The sequence below is a fragment of the Pristiophorus japonicus genome, unplaced genomic scaffold (genome assembly GCF_044704955.1).
Source record: "Pristiophorus japonicus isolate sPriJap1 unplaced genomic scaffold, sPriJap1.hap1 HAP1_SCAFFOLD_336, whole genome shotgun sequence".
Taxonomy (NCBI): domain Eukaryota; kingdom Metazoa; phylum Chordata; class Chondrichthyes; family Pristiophoridae; genus Pristiophorus; species Pristiophorus japonicus.
Window position 1 is genome coordinate 322,497 of NW_027253172.1, and position 20,936 is coordinate 343,432.

General features: G+C 41.7%; 5 non-coding genes across 5 annotated transcripts; all 5 read left to right on the forward strand.

The window, feature by feature from the left end:
• The first annotated feature begins 299 nt into the window (after positions 1-299).
• Positions 300-387, forward strand: trnap-ugg (transfer RNA proline (anticodon UGG)). The gene is given in 2 exon segments: positions 300-335; positions 352-387. It is a non-coding gene; the product is annotated as a tRNA-Pro (tRNA).
• Positions 388-6,559: 6,172 nt separating this feature from the next.
• On the forward strand, positions 6,560-6,647 carry trnap-ugg (transfer RNA proline (anticodon UGG)). Its single transcript is given in 2 exon segments — positions 6,560-6,595; positions 6,612-6,647. It is a non-coding gene; the product is annotated as a tRNA-Pro (tRNA).
• Positions 6,648-12,806: 6,159 nt separating this feature from the next.
• Positions 12,807-12,894, forward strand: trnap-ugg (transfer RNA proline (anticodon UGG)). The gene is given in 2 exon segments: positions 12,807-12,842; positions 12,859-12,894. It is a non-coding gene; the product is annotated as a tRNA-Pro (tRNA).
• Positions 12,895-15,934: 3,040 nt separating this feature from the next.
• trnap-ugg (transfer RNA proline (anticodon UGG)) lies at positions 15,935-16,022 on the forward strand. Its single transcript is given in 2 exon segments — positions 15,935-15,970; positions 15,987-16,022. It is a non-coding gene; the product is annotated as a tRNA-Pro (tRNA).
• A 3,037-nt stretch (positions 16,023-19,059) lies between these two features.
• trnap-ugg (transfer RNA proline (anticodon UGG)) lies at positions 19,060-19,147 on the forward strand. The gene is given in 2 exon segments: positions 19,060-19,095; positions 19,112-19,147. It is a non-coding gene; the product is annotated as a tRNA-Pro (tRNA).
• Positions 19,148-20,936: the final 1,789 nt, after the last annotated feature.

A 20,936-nucleotide genomic window follows, 5' to 3' on the forward strand; every position in this document is an offset into this window, starting at 1 on the left:
AGCAATGGACTGCTGATCCAGTATGCCCCCAGCTTCGTCGTTATTGTGTTAAACATTTTCCCCTAGTTTTTTTATTCAATCACATTTATCCTCATTGCCAAATTCACCTTTTACTGAAAAGGATGCAGCTCGTTGGTGAAGTAATGTCACAAAAAATAATCACTTCATCAAAGGGAAAACATTAGCAGGACGATGGAGAGGGGGACTCATGAAATCGGTCTCTGAGAGTCAAAACAGGCACGATGGGACGAATAGCAAACTAACGTCAGAAACTGAGAGCTACGTTCCTCACTGTCGGCGGCTCGTTGGTCTAGGGGTATGATTCTCGCTTTGGGATTATAATAATTGAAATGCGAGAGGTCCCGGGTTCAAATCCCGGACGAGCCCTGCCAACCTTTTGTCAAAAAACGACTTCTCAGCCGGTCGACATGTGAGAAAACTGACTTGTTTCAAATTAAAACGTGTGATTGCACTCCGTTGTTCACACAGCGTCCAAAAATCCTGGAGATTCCCAGGAGCAAAGTGAAACTCACCGAACTGAGTAAAGTTCATGTTTCTCAGATGTGCTCGGCTCTGCGTCTCATTGGACAACATAAACCCCGTTTTGATTCCGGCAAATACTTGATCAGTGTATCTTCCTTTCTGCACGCATGAGCTCACCTCCATAGGGATAAGCATACATTCAACGTCAATCTCAAATTCAACGTGAAACAGACTCTGCCCTGAATATGAGTGCGTCCTGTTTCTCTCGCGCTGAAAAGATGTGAGAAGCTGGCTTTGGATTTAGTCCCTTGGCTGCCGAATTTAAACCGTGCAGGAAATCGATCCGGGGTGGCCAAGCTGCCTGGTCTAATTAAAAGGCGTTCAAACCGTACATTCCAGGCAGGTTATAGTGTTCTGGCCTCAACATTCGGTTCAACGTATCGGATCATAAGCACCGCTCCTATTGTCTGCTAATGGTTCTGCTGTTCACACTAACATCTCCTCTGGTCCATCCTTTGTTACTTTATTGCCCGCTTACCACTCACTTTGCCTTTTTGCATTGTGCCATTTATTATTCAATCACTCCTACGCTCCACTGTATCACAGGCATTCCCTTTTGTCCTTCCTCGCTGCCTATTTTTCCAGGCGCTATTTTCCAGGAAAAATCTGTAAACTTTACATTTTTCTTAAAATATCGGAATGATCATCTGACTGAACGTGAGCCCGGGAAATTCATCCACAGAATGTTCACGGCCTGCTGAGTTTTACAGAATGCTTTGTTTTTGTTCATTGTGTTTCTGTATCCCTTTTAAGGTGATGTGCTGGTCTGCCCGGGGTCATTCTCTGTCTCTCCAAAATGGTGTGCTATCAGTATCGGATCATTATCTATCTGTTTAAAAGGAATGTGCTGTCTGTCTCGGATTTCAAATTTCAAATTTCAAAAACTGCCTTTGGAGAGTGCAGAATTTTTAGTTTGTTGGTGTGTTTGTGTAAGTGAGAGAGTGCGTGGAAACGTTCTGCGCGATCTTACTGTGCATTTCATGTCATGGGAGGAAAAATGCATTACATGCAACTTGAAGCCACACTGATTTGATTCAACACGCATTCAGGGACTGACTGACAGGAGAAGAGTCTGCTGTGGGATTTTGCTATTCCACCTGTGAAAGAAGGCAAATTATATAAGTTAGAAACATAGCGATTTTAGCGAGAGCTTGCGGATGGGCTGTGTGACATGATGAGCTCCTTCCCCCTTATTTTCAAATACAAATCAAATCAAGACAAGACAAGACATGACTGACTGACTGACTTTGTTTATATAAATTTCTGTATCAATATTTATATATGCATATATTTACATACATTCCCTACTCTTTAACTTTCACAATAAATGTGCTTTTCTGTTCTGCCTGCATTGGCTCTATTACATTTGACCTCTTTCACAGCACACGCAGCTTCTGTCTGATTCTGCAGAAAAGCACTCGCGACTTTAAAAGATGGCCTTTGTTGCCCACATCTTCCCTCGTGGCTTGTCTTACACCATGGGCTTACTGTGTTTGGGAATTTACTGACTGCACACCCTGATTTCCAGTGCATTTCATGCAGTCGCACAGACTTCGTTCAATCAAAAATATATAGATTAAGAAACAATTATTTATTTATTTCAATCAAATCAAATTCAATTTTTTGCAATAAAATTGTAAATTTATTTATTTTCTTATTATAATAAATATATATATGTTTTAAATTGTCTTTTTGTCTGGGTTGGTTTTATTTCCCTCCCTCTTTCCTGCTTGTCTATCACCTGTGGCTTCAACAACCGTCCCAGTCCCGCGTGCTCATGCGAACCGCGCTCATTCACGCACAACACAATTGCATTCAGGAATGATAGAAATTCCACTTTATTCTTCTGAAAGGGAACTGCTGTCCGTGAAGGGCAATTCTACAGCTGTGTAAGAGGGATGTGCTTCCTGTCCAGGATCATTCGGTGTCTGTTTCAACGGGATGGTTGTCAGTTCCGGTTCATCAATTGCCCCTTTAAAACGTATTTTCTCATTATCCGGATCATCCTGTACATTTAAAAAGGAGTGTGATTATCAGCTGTGATAACCGAATTGTTAAACTGTTGTGTTTCAAGATACATTGACTTTGCCTGTGTCCGTGTACATCCATATCGCAGCGCATCTATTCATTACTCAAAATATGCTCATGTTTTCCGATATCCACTCCTTGATGTAACCCTTGTCCCAAATTTGCTCTCAATATAAAAAACAACAAATTATGCACCGACGGTAGCGGCCGCGTGGCCTAAAGGATAAGGTGTCTGATTTCGATTGTAATTGTGATCTTATCAGATGATTGCAGGTTCGAGTCCGGCAGTGGTCAGCTATCGCGCTTTGTGAAATTTTATATTCTTTGTTTTGATTCTGCCTCAAAACCAACCATCTCGGACAGTCACTCACCTGAAGTAAAGGAAGGCTGTGTGCTTTAAGAAGCTAATGGCACATTTTCATCACTGTCGATCTGGTTGCACGGGCAAAACAAGTGGTGAAGTAGATTTTCGTGCATATTATTTCTGTTTGAATGCAAAAAGTAGGGGATGGATGTCTGACTTTGCAGTCAATAGGAGATAAGGTGACTGACAGGTTGAAGCAATGGACTGCTGATCCAGTATGCCCCCAGCTTCGTCGTTATTGTGTTAAACATTTTCCCCTAGTTTTTTTATTCAATCACATTTATCCTCATTGCCAAATTCACCTTTTACTGAAAAGGATGCAGCTCGTTGGTGAAGTAATGTCACAAAAAATAATCACTTCATCAAAGGGAAAACATTAGCAGGACGATGGAGAGGGGGACTCATGAAATCGGTCTCTGAGAGTCAGCACAGGCACGATGGGCCGAATAGCAAACTAACGTCAGAAACTGAGAGCTACGTCCCTCACTGTCGGCGGCTCGTTGGTCTAGGGGTATGATTCTCGCTTTGGGATTATAATAATTGAAATGCGAGAGGTCACGGGTTTAAATCCCGGATGAGCCCTGCCAACCTTTTGTCAAAAAACGACTTCTCAGCCGGTCGACATGTGAGAAAACTGACTTGTTTCAAATTAAAACGTGTGATTGCACTCAGTTGTTCACACAGCGTCCAAAAATCCTGGAGATTCCCAGGAGCAAAGTGAAACTCACCGAACTGAGTAAAGTTCATGTTTCTCAGATGTGCTCGGCTCTGCGTCTCATTGGACAACATAAACCCCGTTTTGATTCCGGCAAATACTTGATCAGTGTATCTTCCTTTCTGCACGCATGAGCTCACCTCCATAGGGATAAGCATACATTCAACGTCAATCTCAAATTCAACGTGAAACAGACTCTGCCCTGAATATGAGTGCGTCCTGTTTCTCTCGCGCTGAAAAGATGTGAGAAGCTGGCTTTGGATTTAGTCCCTTGGCTTCCGAATTTAAACCGTGCAGGAAATCGATCCGGGGTGGCCAAGCTGCCTGGTCTAATTAAAAGGCGTTCAAACCCTACTTTCCAGGTAGGTTATAGTGTTCTGGCCTCAACATTTGGTTCAACGTATCGGATCATAAGCACCGCTCCTATTGTCTGCTAATGGTTCTGCTGTTCACACTAACACCTCCTCTGGTCCATCCTTTGTTACTTTATTGCCCGCTTACCACTCACTTTGCCTTTTTGCATTGTGCCATTTATTATTCAATCACTCCTACGCTCCACTGTATCACAGGCATTCCCTTTTGTCCTTCCTCGCTGCCTATTTTTCCAGGCGCTATTTTCCAGGAAAAATCTGTAAACTTTACATTTTTCTTAAAATATCGGAATGATCATCTGACTGAACGTGAGCCCGGGAAATTCATCCACAGAATGTTCACGGCCTGCTGAGTTTTACAGAATGCTTTGTTTTTGTTCATTGTGTTTCTGTATCCCTTTTAAGGTGATGTGCTGGTCTGCCCGGGGTCATTCTCTGTCTCTCCAAAATGGTGTGCTATCAGTATCGGATCATTATCTATCTGTTTAAAAGGAATGTGCTGTCTGTCTCGGATTTCAAATTTCAAATTTCAAAAACTGCCTTTGGAGAGTGCAGAATTTTTAGTTTGTTGGTGTGTTTGTGTAAGTGAGAGAGTGCGTGGAAACGTTCTGCGCGATCTTACTGTGCATTTCATGTCATGGGTGGAAAAATGCATTACATGCAACTTGAAGCCACACTGATTTGATTCAACACGCATTCAGGGACTGACTGACAGGAGAAGAGTCTGCTGTGGGATTTTGCTATTCCACCTGTGAAAGAAGGCAAATTATATAAGTTAGAAACATAGCGATTTTAGCGAGAGCTTGCGGATGGGCTGTGTGACATGATGAGCTCCTTCCCCCTTATTTTCAAATACAAATCAAATCAAGACAAGACAAGACATGACTGACTGACTGACTTTGTTTATATAAATTTCTGTATCAATATTTATATATGCATATATTTACATACATTCCCTACTTTTTAACTTTCACAATAAATGTGCTTTTCTGTTCTGCCTGCATTGGCTCTATTACATTTGACCTCTTTCACAGCACACGCAGCTTCTGTCTGATCCTGCAGAAAAGCACTCGCGACTTTAAAAGATGGCCTTTGTTGCCCACATCTTCCCTCGTGGCTTGTCTTACACCATGGGCTTACTGTGTTTGGGAATTTACTGACTGCACACCCTGATTTCCAGTGCATTTCATGCAGTCGCACAGACTTCGTTCAATCAAAAATATATAGATTAAGAAACAATTATTTCTTTATTTCAATCAAATCAAATTCAATTTTTTGCAATAAAATTGTAAATTTATTTATTTTCTTATTATAATAAATATATATATGTTTTAAATTGTCTTTTTGTCTGGGTTGGTTTTATTTCCCTCCCTCTTTCCTGCTTGTCTATCACCTGTGGCTTCAACAACCGTCCCAGTCCCGCGTGCTCATGCGAACCGCGCTCATTCACGCACAACACAATTGCATTCAGGAATGATAGAAATTCCAATTTATTCTTCTGAAAGGGAACTGCTGTCCGTGAAGGGCAATTCTACAGCTGTGTAAGAGGGATGTGCTTCCTGTCCAGGATCATTCGGTGTCTGTTTCAACGGGATGGTTGTCAGTTCCGGTTCATCAATTGCCCCTTTAAAACGTATTTTCTCATTATCCGGATCATCCTGTACATTTAAAAAGGAGTGTGATTATCAGCTGTGATAACCGAATTGTTAAACTGTTGTGTTTCAAGATACATTGACTTTGCCTGTGTCCGTGTACATCCATATCGCAGCGCATCTGTTCATTACTCAAAATATGCTCATGTTTTCCGATATCCACTCCTTGATGTAACCCTTGTCCCAAATTTGCTCTCAATATTAAAAACAACAAATTATGCACCGACGGTAGCGACCGCGTGGCTTAAAGTATAAGGTGTCTGATTTCGATTGTAACTGTGATCTTATCAGATGATTGCAGGTTCGAGTCCGGCAATGGTCAGCTATCGCGCTTTGTGAAATTTTATATTCTTTGTTTTGATTCTGCCTCAAAACCAACCATCTCGGACAGTCACTCACCTGAAGTAAAGGAAGGCTGTGTGCTTTAAGAAGCTAATGGCACATTTTCATCACTGTCGATCTGGTTGCACGGGCAAAACAAGTGGTGAAGTAGATTTTCGTGCATATTATTTCTGTTTGAATGCAAAAAGTAGGGGATGGATGTCTGACTTTGCAGTCAATAGGAGACAAGGTGACTGACAGGTTGAAGCAATGGACTGCTGATCCAGTATGCCCCCAGCTTCGTCGTTATTGTGTTAAACATTTTCCCCTAGTTTTTTTATTCAATCACATTTATCCTCATTGCCAAATTCACCTTTTACTGAAAAGGATGCAGCTCGTTGATGAAGTAATGTCACGAAAAATAATCACTTCATCAAAGGGAAAACATTAGCAGAACGATGGAGAGGGGGACTCATGAAATCGGTCTCTGAGAGTCAGCACAGGCACGATGGGCCGAATAGCAAACTAACGTCAGAAACTGAGAGCTACGGTCCTCACTGTCGGCGGCTCGTTAGTCTAGGGGTATGATTCTCGCTTTGGGATTATAATAATTGAAATGCGAGAGGTCCCGGGTTCAAATCCCGGACGAGCCCTGCCAACCTTTTGTCAAAAAACGACTTCTCAGCCGGTCGACATGTGAGAAAACTGACATGTTTCAAATTAAAACGTGTGATTGCACTCCGTTGTTCACACAGCGTACAAAAATCCTGGAGATTCCCAGGAGCAAAGTGAAACTCACCGAACTGAGTAAAGTTCATGTTTCTCAGATGTGCTCGGCTCTGCGTCTCATTGGACAACATCAACCCCGTTTTGATTCCGGCAAATACTTGATCAGTGTATCTTCCTTTCTGCACGCATGAGCTCACTTCCATAGGGATAAGCATACATTCAACGTCAATCTCAAATTCAACGTGAAACAGACTCTGCCCTGAATATGAGTGCGTCCTGTTTCTCTCGCGCTGAAAAGATGTGAGAAGCTGGCTTTGGATTTACTCCCTTGGCTGCCGAATTTAAACCGTGCAGGAAATCGATCCGGGGTGGCCAAGCTGCCTGGTCTAATTAAAAGGCGTTCAAACCCTAGATTCCAGGCAGGTTTATGTTTTCGGTTCAACGTATCGGATCATAAGCACCGCTCCCATTGTCTGCTAATGGTTCTGCTGTTCACACGAACACCTCCTCTGGTCCATCCTTTGTTACTTTATTGCCCGCTTACCACTCACTTTGCCTTTTTGCATTGTGCCATTTATTATTCAATCACTCCTACGCTCCACTGTATCACAGGCATTCCCTTTTGTCCTTCCTCGCTGCCTATTTTTCCAGGCGCTATTTTCCAGGAAAAATCTGTAAACTTTACATTTTTCTTCAAATATCGGAATGATCATCTGACTGAACGTGAGCCCGGGAAATTCATCCACAGAATGTTCACGGCCTGCTGAGTTTTACAGAATGCTTTGTTTTTGTTCATTGTGTTTCTGTATCCCTTTTAAGGTGATGTGCTGGTCTGCCCGGGGTCATTCTCTGTCTCTCCAAAATGGTGTGCTATCAGTATCGGATCATTATCTATCTGTTTAAAAGGAATGTGCTGTCTGTCCCGGATTTCAAATTTCAAATTTCAAAAACTGCCTTTGGAGAGTGCAGAATTTTTAGTTTGTTGGTGTGTTTGTGTAAGTGAGAGAGTGCGTGGAAACGTTCTGCGCGATCTTACTGTGCATTTCATGTCATGTGAGGAAAAATGCATTACATGCAACTTGAAGCCACACTGATTTGATTCAACACGCATTCAGGGACTGACTGACAGGAGAAGAGTCTGCTGTGGGATTTTGCTATTCCACATGTGAAAGAAGGCAAATTATATAAGTTAGAAACATAGCGATTTTAGCGAGAGCTTGCGGATGGGCTGTGTGACATGATGAGCTCATTCCCCCTTATTTTCAAATACAAATCAAATCAAGACAAGACAAGACATGACTGACTGACTGACTTTGTTTCTATAAATTTCTGTATCAATATTTATATATGCATATATTTACATACATTCCCTACTTTTTAACTTTCACAATAAATGTGCTTTTCTGTTCTGCCTGCATTGGCTCTATTACATTTGACCTCTTTCACAGCACACGCAGCTTCTGTCTGATCGTGCAGAAAAGCACTCGCGACTTTAAAAGATGGCCTTTGTTTCCCACATCTTCCCTCGTGGCTTGTCTTACACCATGGGCTTACTGTGTTTGGGAATTTACTGACTGCACACGCTGATTTCCAGTGCATTTCATGCAGTCGCACAGACTTCGTTCAATCAAAAATATATAGATTAAGAAACAATTATTTATTTATTTCAATCAAATCAAATTCAATTTTTTTGCAATAAAATTGTAAATTTATTTATTTTCTTATTATGATAAATATATATATGTTTTAAATTGTCTTTTTGTCTGGGTTGGTTTTATTTCCCTCCCTCTTTCCTGCTTGTCTATCACCTGTGGCTTCAACAACCGTCCCAGTCCCGCGTGCTCATGAGAACCGCGCTCATTCACGCACAACACAATTGCATTCAGGAATGATAGAAATTCCAATTTATTCTTCTGAAAGGGAACTGCTGTCCGTGAAGGGCAATTCTACAGCTGTGTAAGAGGGATGTGCTTCCTGTCCAGGATCATTCGGTGTCTGTTTCAACGGGATGGTTGTCAGTTCCGGTTCATCAATTGCCCCTTTAAAACGTATTTTCTCATTATCCGGATCATCCTGTACATTTAAAAAGGAGTGTGATTATCAGCTGTGATAACCGAATTGTTAAACTGTTGTGTTTCAAGATACATTGACTTTGCCTGTGTCCGTGTACATCCATATCGCAGCGCATCTGTTCATTACTCAAAATATGCTCATGTTTTCCGATATCCACTCCTTGATGAAACCCTTGTCCCAAATTTGCTCTCAATATAAAAAACAACAAATTATGCACCGACGGTAGCGACCGCGTGGCCTAAAGGATAAGGTGTCTGATTTCGATTGTAACTGTGATCTTATCAGATGATTGCAGGTTCGAGTCCGGCAGTGGTCAGCTATCGCGCTTTGTGAAATTTTATATTCTTTGTTTTGATTCTGCCTCAAAACCAACCATCTCGGACAGTCACTCACCTGAAGTGAAGGAAGGCTGTGTGCTTTAAGAAGCTAATGGCACATTTTCATCACTGTCGATCTGGTTGCACGGGCAAAACAACTGGTGAAGTAGATTTTCGTGCATATTATTTCTGTTTGAATGCAAAAAGTAGGGGATGGATGTCTGACTTTGCAGTCAATAGGAGACAAGGTGACTGACAGGTTGAAGCAATGGACTGCTGATCCAGTATGCCCCCAGCTTCGTCGTTATTGTGTTAAACATTTTCCCCTAGTTTTTTTATTCAATCACATTTATCCTCATTGCCAAATTCACCTTTTACTGAAAAGGATGCAGCTCGTTGATGAAGTAATGTCACAAAAAATAATCACTTCATCAAAGGGAAAACATTAGCAGAACGATGGAGAGGGGGACTCATGAAATCGGTCTCTGAGAGTCTGCACAGGCATGATGGGCCGAATAGCAAACTAACGTCAGAAACTGAGAGCTACGCTCCTCACTGTCGGCGGCTCGTTGGTCTAGGGGTATGATTCTCGCTTTGGGATTATAATAATTGAAATGCGAGAGGTCCCGGATTCAAATCCCGGACGAGCCCTGCCAACCTTTTGTCAAAAAACGACTTCTCAGCCGGTCGACATGTGAGAAAACTGACATGTTTCAAATTAAAACGTGTGATTGCACTCCGTTGTTCACACAGTGTACAAAAATCCTGGAGATTCCCAGGAGCAAAGTGAAACTCACCGAACTGAGTAAAGTTCATGTTTCTCAGATGTGCTCGGCTCTGCGTCTCATTGGACAACATAAACCCCGTTTTGATTCCGGCAAATACTTGATCAGTGTATCTTCCTTTCTGCACGCATGAGCTCACCTCCATAGGGATAAGCATACATTCAACGTCAATCTCAAATTCAACGTGAAACAGACTCTGCCCTGAATATGAGTGCGTCCTGTTTCTCTCGCGCTGAAAAGATGTGAGAAGCTGGCTTTGGATTTAGTCCCTTGGCTGCCGAATTTAAACCGTGCAGGAAATCGATCCGGGGTGGCCAAGCTGCCTGGTCTAATTAAAAGGCGTTCAAACCCTACATTCCAGGCAGGTTATAGTGTTCTGGCCTCAACATTCGGTTCAACGTATCGGATCATAAGCACCGCTCCCATTGTCTGCTAATGGTTCTGCTGTTCACACGAACACCTCCTCTGCTCCATCCTTTGTTACTTTATTGCCCGCTTACCACTCACTTTGCCTTTTTGCATTGTGCCATTTATTATTCAATCACTCCTACGCTCCACTGTATCACAGGCATTCCCTTTTGTCCTTCCTCGCTGCCTATTTTTCCTGGCGCTATTTTCCAGGAAAAATCTGTAAACTTTACATTTTTCTTAAAATATCGGAATGATCATCTGACTGAACGTGAGCCCGGGAAATTCATCCACAGAATGTTCACGGCCTGCTGAGTTTTACAGAATGCTTTGTTTTTGTTCATTGTGTTTCTGTATCCCTTTTAAGGTGATGTGCTGGTCTGCCCGGGGTCATTCTCTGTCTCTCCAAAATGGTGTGCTATCAGTATCGGATCATTATCTATCTGTTTGAAAGGAATGTGCTGTCTGTCTCGGATTTCAAATTTCAAATTTCAAAAACTGCCTTTGGAGAGTGCAGAATTTTTAGTTTGTTGGTGTGTTTGTGTAAGTGAGAGAGTGCGTGGAAACGTTCTGCGCGATCTTACTGTGCATTTCATGACATGTGAGGAAAAATGCATTACATGCAACTTGAAGCCACACTGATTTGATTCAAAACGCATTCAGGGACTGACTGACAGGAGAAGAGTCTGCTGTGGGATTTTGCTATTCCACATGTGAAAGAAGGCAAATTATATAAGTTAGAAACATAGCGATTTTAGCGAGAGCTTGCGGATGGGCTGTGTGACATGATGAGCTCATTCCCCCTTATTTTCAAATACAAATCAAATCAAGACAAGACAAGACATGACTGACTGACTGACTTTGTTTATATAAATTTCTGTATCAATATTTATATATGCATATATTTACATACATTCCCTACTTTTTAACTTTCACAATAAATGTGCTTTTCTGTTCTGCCTGCATTGACTCTATTACATTTGACCTCTTTCACAGCACAGGCAGCTTCTGTCTGATCCTGCAGAAAAGCACTCGCGACTTTAAAAGATGGCCTTTGTTTCCCACATCTTCCTTCGTGGCTTGTCTTACACCATGGGCTTACTGTGTTTTGGAATTTACTGACTGCACACCCTGATTTCCAGTGCATTTCATGCAGTCGCACAGACTTCGTTCAATCAAAAATATATAGATTAAGAAACAATTATTTATTTATTTCAATCAAATCAAATTCAATTTTTTGCAATAAAATTGTAAATTTATTTATTTTCTTATTATAATAAATATATATATGTTTTAAATTGTCTTTTTGTCTGGGTTGGTTTTATTTCCCTCCCTCTTTCCTGCTTGTCTATTAAATGTGGCTTCAACAACCGTCCCAGTCCCGCGTGCTCATGAGAACCGCGCTCATTCACGCACAACACAATTAAATTCAGGAATGATAGAAATTCCAATTTATTCTTCTGAAAGGGAACTGCTGTCCGTGAAGGGCAATTCTACAGCTGTGTAAGAGGGATGTGCTTCCTGTCCAGGATCATTCGGTGTCTGTTTCAACGGGATGGTTGTCAGTTCCGGTTCATCAATTGCCCCTTTAAAACGTATTTTCTCATTATCCGGATCATCCTGTACATTTAAAAAGGAGTGTGATTATCAGCTGTGATAACCGAATTGTTAAACTGTTGTGTTTCAAGATACATTGACTTTGCCTGTGTCCGTGTACATCCATATCGCAGCGCATCTGTTCATTACTCAAAATTTGCTCATGTTTTCCGATATCCACTCCTTGATGTAATCCTTGTCCCAAATTTTCTCTCAATATAAAAAACAACAAATTATGCACCGACGGTAGCGGCCGCGTGGCCTAAAGGATAAGGTGTCTGATTTCGATTGTAACTGTGATCTTATCAGATGATTGCAGGTTCGAGTCCGGCAGTGGTCAGCTATCGCGCTTTGTGAAATTTTATATTCTTTGTTTTGATTCTGCCTCAAAACCAACCATCTCGGACAGTCACTCACCTGAAGTAAAGGAAGGCTGTGTGCTTTAAGAAGCTAATGGCACATTTTCATCACTGTCGATCTGGTTGCACGGGCAAAACAAGTGGTGAAGTAGATTTTCGTGCATATTATTTCTGTTTGAATGCAAAAAGTAGGGGATGGATGTCTGACTTTGCAGTCAATAGGAGACAAGGTGACTGACAGGTTGAAGCAATGGACTGCTGATCCAGCATGCCCCCAGCTTCGTCGTTATTGTGTTAAACATTGTCCCCTAGTTTTTTTATTCAATCACATTTATCCTCATTGCCAAATTCACCTTTTACTGAAAAGGATGCAGCTCGTTGATGAAGTAATGTCACAAAAAATAATCACTTCATCAAAGGGAAAACATTAGCAGAACGATGGAGAGGGGGACTCATGAAATCGGTCTCTGAGAGTCAGCACAGGCACGATGGGCCGAATAGCAAACTAACATCAGAAACTGAGAGCTACGCTCCTCACTGTCGGCGGCTCGTTGGTCTAGGGGTATGATTCTCGCTTTGGGATTATAATAATTGAAATGCGAGAGGTCCCGGGTTCAAATCCCGGACGAGCCCTGCCAACCTTTTGTCAAAAAACGACTTCTCAGCCGGTCGACATGTGAGAAAACTGATATGTTTCAAATTAAAACGTGTGATTGCACTCCGTTGTTCACACAGTGTACAAAAATCCTGGAGATTCCCAGGAGCAAAGTGAAACTCACCGAACTGAGTAAAGTTCATGTTTCTCAGATGTGCTCGGCTCTGCGTCTCATTGTCAACATAAACCCCGTTTTGATTCCGGCAAATACTTGATCAGTGTATCTTCCTTTCTGCACGCATGAGCTCACCTCCATAGGGATAAGCATACATTCAACGTCAATCTCAAATTCAACGTGAAACAGACTCTGCCCTGAATATGAGTGCGTCCTGTTTCTCTCGCGCTGAAAAGATGTGAGAAGCTGGCTTTGGATTTAGTCCCTTGGCTGCCGAATTTAAACCGTGCAGGAAATCGATCCGGGGTGGCCAAGCTGCCTGGTCTAATTAAAAGGCGTTCAAACCCTACATTCCAGGCAGGTTATAGTGTTCTGGCCTCAACATTCGGTTCAACGTATCGGATCATAAGCACCGCTCCCATTGTCTGCTAATGGTTCTGCTGTTCACACGAACACCTCCTCTGCTCCATCCTTTGTTACTTTATTGCCCGCTTACCACTCACTTTGCCTTTTTGCATTGTGCCATTTATTATTCAATCACTCCTACGCTCCACTGTATCACAGGCATTCCCTTTTGTCCTTCCTCGCTGCCTATTTTTCCTGGCGCTATTTTCCAGGAAAAATCTGTAAACTTTACATTTTTCTTAAAATATCGGAATGATCATCTGACTGAACGTGAGCCCGGGAAATTCATCCACAGAATGTTAACGGCCTGCTGAGTTTTACAGAATGCTTTGTTTTTGTTCATTGTGTTTCTGTATCCCTTTTAAGGTGATGTGCTGGTCTGCCCGGGGTCATTCTCTGTCTCTCCAAAATGGTGTGCTATCAGTATCGGATCATTATCTATCTGTTTAAAAGGAATGTGCTGTCTGTCTCGGATTTCAAATTTCAAATTTCAAAAACTGCCTTTGGAGAGTGCAGAATTTTTAGTTTGTTGGTGTGTTTGTGTAAGTGAGAGAGTGCGTGGAAACGTTCTGCGCGATCTTACTGTGCATTTCATGATATGTGAGGAAAATGCATTACATGCAACTTGAAGCCACACTGATTTGATTCAACACTCATTCAGGTACTGACTGACAGGAGAAGAGTCTGCTGTGGGATTTTGCTATTCCACATGTGAAAGAAGGCAAATTATATAAGTTAGAAACATAGCGATTTTAGCGAGAGCTTGCGGATGGGCTGTGTGACATGATGAGCTCATTCCCCCTTATTTTCAAATACAAATCAAATCAAGACAAGACAAGACATGACTGACTGACTGACTTTGTTTATATAAATTTCTGTATCAATATTTATATATGCATATATTTACATACATTCCCTACTTTTTAACTTTCACAATAAATGTGCTTTTCTGTTCTGCCTGCATTGACTCTATTACATTTGACCTCTTTCACAGCACAGGCAGCTTCTGTCTGATCCTGCAGAAAAGCACTCGCGACTTTAAAAGATGGCCTTTGTTTCCCACATCTTCCCTCGTGGCTTGTCTTACACCATGGGCTTACTGTGTTTTGGAATTTACTGACTGCACACCCTGATTTCCAGTGCATTTCATGCAGTCGCACAGACTTCGTTCAATCAAAAATATATAGATTAAGAAACAATTATTTATTTATTTCAATCAAATCAAATTCAATTTTTTGCAATAAAATTGTAAATTTAGTTATTTTCTTATTATAATAAATATATATATGTTTTAAATTGTCTTTTTGTCTGGGTTGGTTTTATTTCCCTCCCTCTTTCCTGCTTGTCTATTAAATGTGGCTTCAACAACCGTCCCAGTCCCGCGTGCTCATGAGAACCGCGCTCATTCACGCACAACACAATTAAATTCAGGAATGATAGAAATTCCAATTTATTCTTCTGAAAGGGAACTGCTGTCCGTGAAGGGCAATTCTACAGCTGTGTAAGAGGGATGTGCTTCCTGTCCAGGATCATTCGGTGTCTGTTTCAACGGGATGGTTGTCAGTTCCGGTTCATCAATTGCCCCTTTAAAACGTATTTTCTCATTATCCGGATCATCCTGTACATTTAAAAAGGAGTGTGATTATCAGCTGTGATAACCGAATTGTTAAACTGATGTGTTTCAAGAAACATTGACTTTGCCTGTGTCCGCGTACATCCATAACGCAGCGCATCTGTTAATTACTCAAAATTTGCTCATGTTTTCCGATATCCACTCCTTGATGTAATCCTTGTCCCAAATTTGCTCTCAATATAAAAAACAACAAATTATGCACCGACGGTAGCGGCCGCGTGGCCTAAAGGATAAGGTGTCTGATTTCGATTGTAACTGTGATCTTATCAGATGATTGCAGGTTCGAGTCCGGCAGTGGTCAGCTATCGCGCTTTGTGAAATTTTATATTCTTTGTTTTGATTCTGCCTCAAAACCAACCATCTCGGACAGTCACTCACCTGAAGTAAAGGAAGGCTGTGTGCTTTAAGAAGCTAATGGCACATTTTCATCACTGTCGATCTGGTTGCACGGGCAAAACAAGTGGTGAAGTAGATTTTCGTGCATATTATTTCTGTTTGAATGCAAAAAGTAGGGGATGGATGTCTGACTTTGCAGTCAATAGGAGACAAGGTGACTGACAGGTTGAAGCAATGGACTGCTGATCCAGTATGCCCCCAGCTTCGTCTTTATTGTGTTAAACATTTTCCCCTAGTTTTTTTATTCAATCACATTTATCCTCATTGCCAAATTCACCTTTTACTGAAAAGGATGCAGCTCGTTGGTGAAGTAATGTCACAAAAAATAATCACTTAATCAAAGGGAAAACATTAGCAGGACGATGGAGAGGGGGACTCATGAAATCGGTCTCTGAGAGTCAGCACAGGCACGATGGGCCGAATAGCAAACTAAAGTCAGAAACTGAGAGCTACGTTCCTCACTGTCGGCGGCTCGTTGGTCTAGGGGTATGATTCTCGCTTTGGGATTATAATAATTGAAATGCGAGAGGTCACGGGTTCAAATCCCGGACGAGCCCTGCCAACCTTTTGTCAAAAAACGACTTCTCAGCCGGTCGACATGTGAGAAAACTGACTTGTTTCAAATTAAAACGTGTGATTGCACTCCGTTGTTCACACAGCGTCCAAAAATCCTGGAGATTCCCAGGAGCAAAGTGAAACTCACCGAACTGAGTAAAGTTCATGTTTCTCAGATGTGCTCGGCTCTGCGTCTCATTGGACAACATAAACCCCGTTTTGATTCCGGCAAATACTTGATCAGTGTATCTTCCTTTCTGCACGCATGAGCTCACCTCCATAGGGATAAGCATACATTCAACGTCAATCTCAAATTCAACGTGAAACAGACTCTGCCCTGAATATGAGTGCGTCCTGTTTCTCTCGCGCTGAAAAGATGTGAGAAGCTGGCTTTGGATTTAGTCCCTTGGCTGCCGAATTTAAACCGTGCAGGAAATCGATCCGGGGTGGCCAAGCTGCCTGGTCTAATTAAAAGGCGTTCAAACCCTACATTCCAGGCAGGTTATAGTGTTCTGGCCTCAACATTTGGTTCAACGTATCGGATCATAAGCAGCGCTCCTATTGTCTGCTAATGGTTCTGCTGTTCACACTAACACCTCCTCTGGTCCATCCTTTGTTACTTTATTGCCCGCTTACCACTCACTTTGCCTTTTTGCATTGTGCCATTTATTATTCAATCACTCCTACGCTCCACTGTATCACAGGCATTCCCTTTTGTCCTTCCTCGCTGCCTATTTTTCCAGGCGCTATTTTCCAGGAAAAATCTGTAAAATTTACATTTTTCTTAAAATATCGGAATGATCATCTGACTGAACGTGAGCCCGGGAAATTCATCCACAGAATGTTCACGGCCTGCTGAGTTTTACAGAATGCTTTGTTTTTGTTCATTGTGTTTCTGTATCCCTTTTAAGGTGATGTGCTGGTCTGCCCGGAGTCATTCTCTGTCTCTCCAAAATGGTGTGCTATCAGTATCGGATCATTATCTATCTGTTTAAAAGGAATGTGCTGTCTGTCTCGGATTTCAAATTTCAAATTTCAAAATCTGCCTTTGGAGAGTGCAGAATTTGTAGTTTGTTGGTGTGTTTGTGTAAGTGAGAGAGTGCGTGGAAACGTTCTGCGCGATCTTACTGTGCATTTCATGTCATGGGAGGAAAAATGCATTACATGCAACTTGAAGCCACACTGATTTGATTCAACACGCATTCAGGGACTGACTGACAGGAGAAGAGTCTGCTGTGGGATTTTGCTATTCCACATGTGAAAGAAGGCACATTATATAAGTTAGAAACATAGCGATTTTAGCGAGAGCTTGCGGATGGGCTGTGTGACATGATGAGCTTCTTCCCCCTTATTTTCAAATACAAATCAAATCAAGACAAGACATGACTGACTGACTGACTTTGTTTATATAAATTTCTGTAACAATATTTATATATGCATATATTTACATACATTCCCTACTTTTTAACTTTCACAATAAATGTGCTTTTCTGTTCTGCCTGCATTGGCTCTATTACATTTGACCGCTTTCACAGCACACGCAGCTTCTGTCTGATCGTGCAGAAAAGCACTCGCGACTTTAAAAGATGGCCTTTGTTGCCCACATCTTCCCTCGTGGCTTGTCTTACACCATGGGCTTACTGTGTTTGGGAATTTACTGACTGCACACCCTGATTTCCAGTGCATTTCATGCAGTCGCACAGACTTCGTTCAATCAAAAATATATAGATTAAGAAACAATTATTTATTTATTTCAATCAAATCAAATTCAATTTTTTGCAATAAAATTGTAAATTTATTTATTTTCTTATTATAATAAATATATATATGTTTTAAATTGTCTTTTTGTCTGGGTTGGTTTTATTTCCCTCCCTCTTTCCTGCTTGTCTATCACCTGTGGCTTCAACAACCGTCCCAGTCCCGCGTGCTCATGAGAACCGCGCTCATTCACGCACAACACAATTGCATTCAGGAATGATAGAAATTCCAATTTATTCTTCTGAAAGGGAACTGCTGTCCGTGAAGGGCAATTCTACAGCTGTATAAGAGGGATGTGCTTCCTGTCCAGGATCATTCGGTGTCTGTTTCAACGGGATGGTTGTCAGTTCCGGTTCATCAATTGCCCCTTTAAAACGTATTTTCTCATTATCCGGATCATCCTGTACATTTAAAAAGGAGTGTGATTATCAGCTGTGATAACCGAATTGTTAAACTGTTGTGTTTCAAGATACATTGACTTTGCCTGTGTCCGTGTACATCCATATCGCAGCGCATCTGTTCATTACTCAAAATTTGCTCATGTTTTCCGATATCCACTCCTTGATGTAATCCTTGTCCCAAATTTGCTCTCAATATAAAAAACAACAAATTATGCACCGACGGTAGCGGCCGCGTGGCCTAAAGGATAAGGTGTCTGATTTCGATTGTAACTGTGATCTTATCAGATGATTGCAGGTTCGAGTCCGGCAGTGGTCAGCTATCGCGCTTTGTGAAATTTTATATTCTTTGTTTTGATTCTGCCTCAAAACCAACCATCTCGGACAGTCACTCACCTGAAGTAAAGGAAGGCTGTGTGCTTTAAGAAGCTAATGGCACATTTTCATCACTGTCGATCTGGTTGCACGGGCAAAACAAGTGGTGAAGTAGATTTTCGTGCATATTATTTCTGTTTGAATGCAAAAAGTAGGGGATGGATGTCTGACTTTGCAGTCAATAGGAGACAAGGTGACTGACAGGTTGAAGCAATGGACTGCTGATCCAGTATGCCCCCAGCTTCGTCGTTATTGTGTTAAACATTTTCCCCTAGTTCTTTTATTCAATCACATTTATCCTCATTGCCAAATTCACCTTTTACTGAAAAGGATGCAGCTCGTTGATGAAGTAATGTCACAAAAAATAATCACTTCATCAAAGGGAAAACATTAGCAGAACGATGGAGAGGGGGACTCATGAAATCGGTCTCTGAGAGTCAGCACAGGCACGATGGGCCGAATAGCAAACTAACATCAGAAACTGAGAGCTACGCTCCTCACTGCCGGCGGCTCGTTGGTCTAGGGGTATGATTCTCGCTTTGGGATTATAATAATTGAAATGCGAGAGGTCCCGGGTTCAAATCCCGGACGAGCCCTGCCAACCTTTTGTCAAAAAACGACTTCTCAGCCGGTCGACATGTGAGAAAACTGACATGTTTCAAATTAAAACGTGTGATTGCACTCCGTTGTTCAAACAGTGTACAAAAATCCTGGAGATTCCCAGGAGCAAAGTGAAACTCACCGAACTGAGTAAAGTTCATGTTTCTCAGATGTGCTCGGCTCTGCGTCTCATTGGACAACATAAACCCCGTTTTGATTCCGGCAAATACTTGATCAGTGTATCTTCCTTTCTGCACGCATGAGCTCACCTCCATAGGGATAAGCATACATTCAACGTCAATCTCAAATTCAACGTGAAACAGACTCTGCCCTGAATATGAGTGCGTCCTGTTTCTCTCGCGCTGAAAAGATGTGAGAAGCTGGCTTTGGATTTAGTCCCTTGGCTGCCGAATTTAAACCGTGCAGGAAATCGATCCGGGGTGGCCAAGCTGCCTGGTCTAATTAAAAGGCGTTCAAACCCTAGATTCCAGGCAGGTTATAGTGTTCTGGCCTCAACATTCGGTTCAACGTATCGGATCATAAGCACCGCTCCCATTGTCTGCTAATGGTTCTGCTGTTCACACGAACACCTCCTCTGGTCCATCCTTTATTACTTTATTGCCCGCTTACCACTCACTTTGCCTTTTTGCATTGTGCCATTTATTATTCAATCACTCCTACGCTCCACTGTATCACAGGCATTCCCTTTTGTCCTTCCTCGCTGCCTATTTTTCCTGGCGCTATTTTCCAGGAAAAATCTGTAAACTTTACATTTTTCTTAAAATATCGGAATGATCATCTGACTGAACGTGAGCCCGGGAAATTCATCCACAGAATGTTCACGGCCTGCTGAGTTTTACAGAATGCTTTGTTTTTGTTCATTGTGTTTCTGTATCCCTTTTAAGGTAATGTGCTGGTCTGCCCGGGGTCATTCTCTGTCTCTCCAAAATGGTGTGCTATCAGTATCGGATCATTATCTATCTGTTTGAAAGGAATGTGCTGTCTGTCTCGGATTTCAAATTTCAAATTTCAAAAACTGCCTTTGGAGAGTGCAGAATTTTTAGTTTGTTGGTGTGTTTGTGTAAGTGAGAGAGTGCGTGGAAACGTTCTGCGCGATCTTACTGTGCATTTCATGTCATGTGAGGAAAAATGCATTACATGCAACTTGAAGCCACACTGATTTGATTCAACACTCATTCAGGTACTGACTGACAGGAGAAGAGTCTGCTGTGGGATTTTGCTATTCCACATGTGAAAGAAGGCAAATTATATAAGATAGAAACATAGCGATTTTAGCGAGAGCTTGCGGATGGGCTGTGTGACATGATGAGCTCATTCCCCCTTATTTTCAAATACAAATCAAATCAAGACAAGACAAGACATGACTGACTGACTGACTTTGTTTATATAAATTTGTGTATCAATATTTATATATGCATATATTTACATACATTCCCTACTTTTTAACTTTCACAATAAATGTGCTTTTCTGTTCTGCCTGCATTGGCTCTATTACATTTGACCTCTTTCACAGCACACGCAGCTTCTGTCTGATCCTGCAGAAAAGCACTCGCGACTTTAAAAGATGGCCTTTGTTGCCCACATCTTCCCTCGTGGCTTGTCTTACACCATGGGCTTACTGTGTTTGGGAATTTACTGACTGCACACCCTGATTTCCAGTGCATTTCATGCAGTCGCACAGACTTCGTTCAATCAAAAATATATAGATTAAGAAACAATTATTTATTTATTTCAATCAAATCAAATTCAATTTTTTGCAATAAA